The sequence below is a fragment of the Martes martes genome, assembly GCF_963455335.1.
Source record: "Martes martes genome assembly, chromosome: 16".
In the NCBI taxonomy this organism is placed as follows: Eukaryota; Metazoa; Chordata; class Mammalia; order Carnivora; family Mustelidae; genus Martes; species Martes martes.
This window is the reverse complement of record NC_137904.1, coordinates 24,964,556-24,971,144: the sequence shown is the minus strand read 5'-3', so window position 1 is coordinate 24,971,144 and position 6,589 is coordinate 24,964,556.

The window sequence follows — 6,589 nt, the reverse complement described above, 5'->3', positions numbered from 1 at the left end:
TTGCCAAGTTCCTCAAGCTTCTATCTCTGACTCATGGATTCTCTTTGTCTTTAACTCCAATGTTCACATCAAGTAATTCTTTTTTTCCTTCTAATTCAGAGTCCAAAGAGGGAGATTTAAGGTAGCCCAGTTCCTCTTTTCATGCCAGCTTTTTGGTCAGTCAGTAGGTGGGTTGTCCTTGAGTCAGGAGCTTCCTTGTGGTCTGATGAGTAATGGGAAATTGCCCAGGGTCAGGTCATAAGAAAAAAGTAGCTGTGGGTAGATCAGTTTCCTCTAGGAAGGGTTTTGGGCATATTGAACACTGTGAGTGACTTTTATAACAGGTGTTATGCATAATGTAGAGTTGTTTCTCTTTGGTAAATGTTTTCCATTGCTAGATTCTAGGGTCTTCAAACATAAATAAGCTACTAATTCTCTCTCTCATGGAAGTCTCGGTATTATGAAGCATAGGCATATAAAGACATAAACCATACAAATTAGGTAGTGCCACTATACAAATATTCATTCATTTATTCACAGATATGTAATGAGCACTTACTACGTGCCTAACTCTGGAGATTCAGCAGCAAACAATTTCAGCTCCATGATTTTATGTTTCAGTGTATGTGTGAGGAGAGATAAGTAATAAACACTACTATAGTTTCGATGGTGATCATTGATACAGAGAGGGAAAAAAAGCATATAGAATAAGAGTCATTGAGGGTAGGAAGTGCAGTTTTTTAAAAAAATATTTATTTATTTAGGGAGAAGGTGAGCAGAGGGAGGGGTAGAGGGAGGGGGAGACAAAGAATCTCCAGCAGACTCCACACTCAGTGTGAAGCCCGGCAGGGGGTCGATTCCAGGACCCCAAGATCATGACCAGAGCCAAAATCAGGAGTCAGATGCTCAACTGACTGAGTCACACAGGCACCCCAGGAAGTGCAATTTAAAGTATGAACGGTGTCTTTGAGACAGTGACATTTGAAAAGATCTGAAGGAGGTGAGGGAAGAGCCATGAATTTATCTGGGAAAGAGGATTCCAGGCCGAGAGAATTCCAGCCAGTGCAAAGGCCCTGCATTGCCACGTTGAGGGGATAACAAGGAGGCTTATATATCTGGAGTGGAGAAAAGTAGAGAAGAGTGGGAAATAGGGCCAGAGAGGAAAGGCAACGGCAGGGTACCAGACCATATGGCACTTTGTAGGCAAGTACAAAGATTTTAGTTTTTACTCTGTGTCCAGAAACCATTGTAGGGCTTTGAGCAGAACATGATCTGACTTATATTTTATGATCTGACTTATATTTAACTTTGGCTGTTGTTAAGAATAGATTCCTGGGGGTGCCTGAGTGGCTCAGTGGGTTAAAGCCTCTGCCTTCAGCTCAGGTCATGATCTCAGGGTTCTGGGATCGAGCCCCGCATCGGGCTCTCTGCTCAGCGGGGAGCCTGCTCCCCCTTCTCTCTCTGCCTGCCTCTCTGCCTACTTGTGATCTCTGTCTGTCAAATAAATAAATAAATAAAATCTTTAAAAAAAGAATAGATTCCTGTTCAGAATAGGCTCAAGAGGGCCAGGGTGGACGAAGGGAGGCCATCTGGGCTAGAGCAAAATCCAGGTGAAAAGTAATGGTGTTTTGCACTAAGATCATAGCAGTAGCAATGATGGGGAGAAGTCATAGTCTGGCTATATTTTCTACAACAGAGTGGATTGCTGACAAACTAGATGTGGAGTCAGGGACAACTCCCAGGCTTTGGCCTGAGAAACCAGAATAAAGGAATTACCATTAACCAAGATGGAGAAGCTGGTAGTAAGAGCAGGTTTTGGGGGAAGAGCATCAGCAGCTTGCTTTTGGACATACTAATTTTGAAATGCCTGTAAGATCTCCAAGTGAAGATATTGAGTAGGCAGTTGAATGTACTGGGATGAGTCTGGAGTTCAGGGGACAGTTATTTATTTATTCATTTATTTATTTATTTAGGATTTTATTCATTTATTTGAGAGAGAGCAAGCGCGTGAGAAAACATGAGAGGAGGTAGGGGCAGAGGGTGAGGGAGGAGCAAACTCTTCACTGAGCAGAGAGCCTGATGCGGGTGCCCGTGTTTGTTTGTCTGTTTATTTATTTATTTTTAAAAGATTTATGGATTGGTGCTATGAAGTTGGCTGTCCAGGGACACCTGGGTGGCTCTGTCAATTAAGCGTCTGCCTTTGGCTCAAGTCATGATCTTGAGGTCCTGGGATTGAGTCCTGCTTCGGGCTTCCTGCTCAGTGGGGAGCCTGTTTCTCCCCCTGCCTGCTGCTCCCCCTGCTTATTCTCTCTCTCTCTCTCCATCCCTAGTAAATAAATAAAATCTTAAAAAAAAATTGGCTGTCGAATGTGGCAGTCATTATTTCCATGTGGCAATTTAAATATATAATTAAATTATATAAAAATTCAGTTTCTGGGGCGCCTGGGTGGCTCAGTGGGTTAAGTCTCTGCCTTTGGCTCAGGTCATGATCTCAGGGTCCTGAGATCGAGCCCCACATCTGGCTCTCTGCTCAGTGGGGAGACTGTTCCCACCTCCCCCACCCCCCCACCCTGCCTGCTTCTCCGCCTACTTGTGATCTCTCTCTCTCTCTGTCAAATAAATAAATAAAATCTTTAAAAAATTCAGGGGCACCTGGGTGGCTCAGTGGGTTAAGCATCTTCCTTCGCTCAAGTCATGATCCCAGGGTCCTGGGATGGAGCCCTGTATTGGGCTCTCTGCTCAGTGGGGAGCTTGCTTCTCTCTCTCCCTCTGCCTGTTGTTCTGCCTACTTGTGCTATCTCTCTATCAAATAAATAAAATCTTTTTAAAAAATTCACTTTCTCAGTTGCTCTAGCCACATTTCAAGTACTCAATAACTACATGGGGCTCATTGCTACCATGTTGGACAGTGAGGATATAGAATATTTCCATCATTACGGAATGTTCTATTGGACAGCACTGAAGATGACATTTAACATTATGGGCCTAGATGAGATCACCTAAAGAATTAGTAAGAGAGGGGGAAAAAGATTCAAAGACCAGGCCCTTTATATAAATGTATATAAGTACACAAATTGTGGTGATGGTGGGATAGTGGGGTATTAAGGGCAGGCTTCCTTTTTAAACAAATTTTTTTTTTCATGAACTTAATGGATACTAGGACACAAGACATTCCAGGTGTAAGGGAATAGTGTGTGTTAATAGAAGTATAAAATAACATGCATGGTATGGTGGGGAAGTATAAGAAAGTTGGCATTTCTGGAGCAAGACCATTTTATTTTAGTATAGTTAAACACACTCGCTCTCTCTCTCTCTCAACCTCTTCTTTGCTTAAACAATTTGGGACTGAGCAGCCATGTGGTGCTGAGGCTAATCAGTCCAGGTCTAATTGGAGGACAAAATAAGAAGGGGAAAATTTTTTTCCTCATCAACTTGAAAATTGTGAATAAAAATGGATGTAGGAATTGAATTTAGGGAAATGGCTGTTTATCACATACCTGATGCCTCCTGTTTCTTTCTACGATAGAAATTAAATGCGATATTCACTTTCAAGTTTCTGAAGCTTTGTTTGACAAAGACCTGAAAGTTACTTCAGCAGGGACTGGGTTTCTATCTGGATTAAGGGCAAACTGAAACAAAGTTGATGTACCTAATCAGCTCGGGCTTTGATGGAATGTATTCATACACAATCGCCAAGCCCCATCCTGGAAGCCAATCATTTCAGAACATGTTTTTTCAGGATGTCAGTTTGTTTTAATAATAGGTTGCTATCCCCAAACTACCATATTCTTGGTTTTCTTTTTGTTTTTCCTTTTTTCAAGTTTGCAAAAAGCAATAACTTAAGCCACAAGAAAAAACCCACAAAAATGCTTTTCACCAATTAAAAGAAACTCTTTCCACTTACATGTGTTTTGAACTAGAATAACCTAAAATTTTTAAAAAAGACTTCATTCGAATAAAAAAACTTTAAAAAGTGGAACCTATTAGAATCTCACGTTGTCATTCTATGCTCCTACAGTTAAAGACTATGTCATTATTTCCATTATACTTACCTCCTAATTTTCAGGGCTTATTAGCCCGGCTGTAAAAACTTGCTTCAGTTGAAATTTGGCAAGCTGACAAGGCTGCGTGCCAGAAGTAATTTACTATCCAGTGTGGTTTGCAAAGTAAAAGAAGCTATATATAATAGAAAAAGAAATGAAAAGTTCCTGGTTCCAAATATTTTAATGTGTGTAATGTGTGTCACCTCAAACTTTTCAGCTTTTGTTGTTAGCAATGTGAGATAACATGAAAGGTTTGAAAAGTACAGATGCTTTGCATTCACATCAAACTGAGGGCTCCGATGTTCTTAGGCATCAAAGAGCAGTCTGGGTCTATCACTTCTGTTTGACTTTGAAGTCTCCCAGGGCTCTGTGTGGGAGAAGCGGGCAGAGGACTTGGAACAAGGTAGGGGGAGGGGATTCCAGGTGTCTTACCTCTCATTATCACTGAAATTAGGTTCTTCTCTTTACCTAATAATGATAATAATAATAATAATAACAATAATAATAATGGGATAAAAAGAGAGCATTTCTTTGTTGTTTATAAGCACTGAGCTGTCCATAAACTTAATCTTTGGATGTGACAATGAATATCCTAAGGAAACGTTCAAGTTTATTATGAAGTTTACATGTAAGTACCTAGGGGACAAGAATAGATGTTTTAACTTGATTTGCAAACATCTAACTACTGTTCATCTGTTGGAGTCCTTAGGAGATTGTCTGGGACCTCCCCCTTTTCTGTTTTCCAAACTGGCTTATAAGCACTACAAAGGCATCAAGTGTCTCTCCAACATGGGGTGAGCAGGGTAGGCCCTTCTGGGATTACTCTTATTTGACAATCGGGAAAAAAAAATCACAAACATTTATATTAAAATGAATACTAGGGCCTCCTGGTTGGCTCAGTCGTACAGCATTTGACTCTTGTTCTCAGGGTTGTGAGTTTGAGCCCCACCTTGGGTATGGAGATTACTTAAAAAAATAAAATCTTAACGGGGCACCTGGGTGGCTCAGTTGTTAAGCATCTGACTTCAGCTCAGGTCATGATCCCAGGGTCCTGGGATCTAGCCTCACATAGCATTGGGCTCTCTGCTCAGCGGGGAGCCTGTTTCCCCTTCTCTCTTTCTGCCTGCCTCTCTGCCTACTTGTGATCTCTCAGTCGTAGGGTGTTTGGCTTCACCTCAGGTCATGATCCCGGGTCATGAGCCCTCACATTGGGCTCCCAGCTTGGTGGGAAGCCTGCTTCTCCCTTTCCCACTCCCTCTGCTTGTGTTCCTTCTCTTGCTGTCTCTGTCAATTAAATAAATGAATGAAATCTTTAAAAAATCTTAAAAAATAAATTGTAAACCAAAATAATTTAAAAAATTAAAATGAAATTAATATATTGTGGCTAGAATGTAAAATTTGTATGAACTTTTTTGCAGAGGGAGAAAGCTGTGGTCATTTGTGTTTCAGTATTTTGACCCTGACACATAAAAATGATAGTTGAAGCTCTCTCTTCAAGAGAAAGGTATCCTGAAAGAGTGGGTCTGGTTATTAATGTTTTCTTTTAAAGTTTAGCTTTCATAAAGTGCACAAAAAAATTTTTTTAAAGATTGTATTTATTTGAGAGAGAGTGTGCATGACTGGGGGAGAGGCAGAGGGAGAGGGAGATAAACAGACTCACTGCTGAGCAGGGAGGCCAATGTGGGGCTCGATCCCAGAACCCTGGGATCATGACCTGAGCCAAAAACAGATGCTTAACCAACTGAGCCACCCAGGTGTCCCCATAAAGTACAGAAATCTTAGGTGTGCACCTCAATGGATGGATTTCTACATATTCATATATATATACACAAACACATAATGACCACCCAGATCAATCAGGAATAGAACATTTCTAACATTCAGAGGTCTCCCCCTCCCAGGTAGTACCTGTTCACCAATCTGAGATCCATGGTGAGTTTTGAAGATCAAATAAAAGACTAAAAGAAATACCAAGTTTTCTAAGGTGCACCTTAGAGATCCAGACTCAAGTGCACTTTTTTTCTGGACCTGTGGTTCCTTCACTAGGTGTGCTTATCTAGGTATTCTGAGACTCAGTTGGCATTATTCAAACACAATTTCCTCTGCTATATGGGCTTTCTCTAGCAGGTGTTGTTGTTATTGTTTTTCCTCTTCAAAAGCTCATTGAGTTGTTATTTTAAAATATTTGTGATCAGAGTAAGTGAGTTAATATATAAGGAGCTTAGAACAGTGCATATAGTAGCTGGGCATCTAGAAACCCTAGATAAGAGAGAACTATTATACTGAGATGCAGAGGAAACAAAAGATAGCTTTGCCATTATTATTATTATTACTATTAATTAAGGATTTTGTTTCTGAGAGAGTGCATCTGTGCTCGCTCACACACAAGAGGGTGTGGGGTGGGGCAGAGAGAGAAGCAGACTCCCCACTGAGTGGGAAGCCTGATGCCAGGCTCCATCCTAGGACCCAGAGATCATGACCTGAGATGAAGGCAGGTCCTTAACTGACTGAGCCACCCAGGCGCCCTTGCCATTAACATTATAATAATTGTGAGAGCAAGATAAACA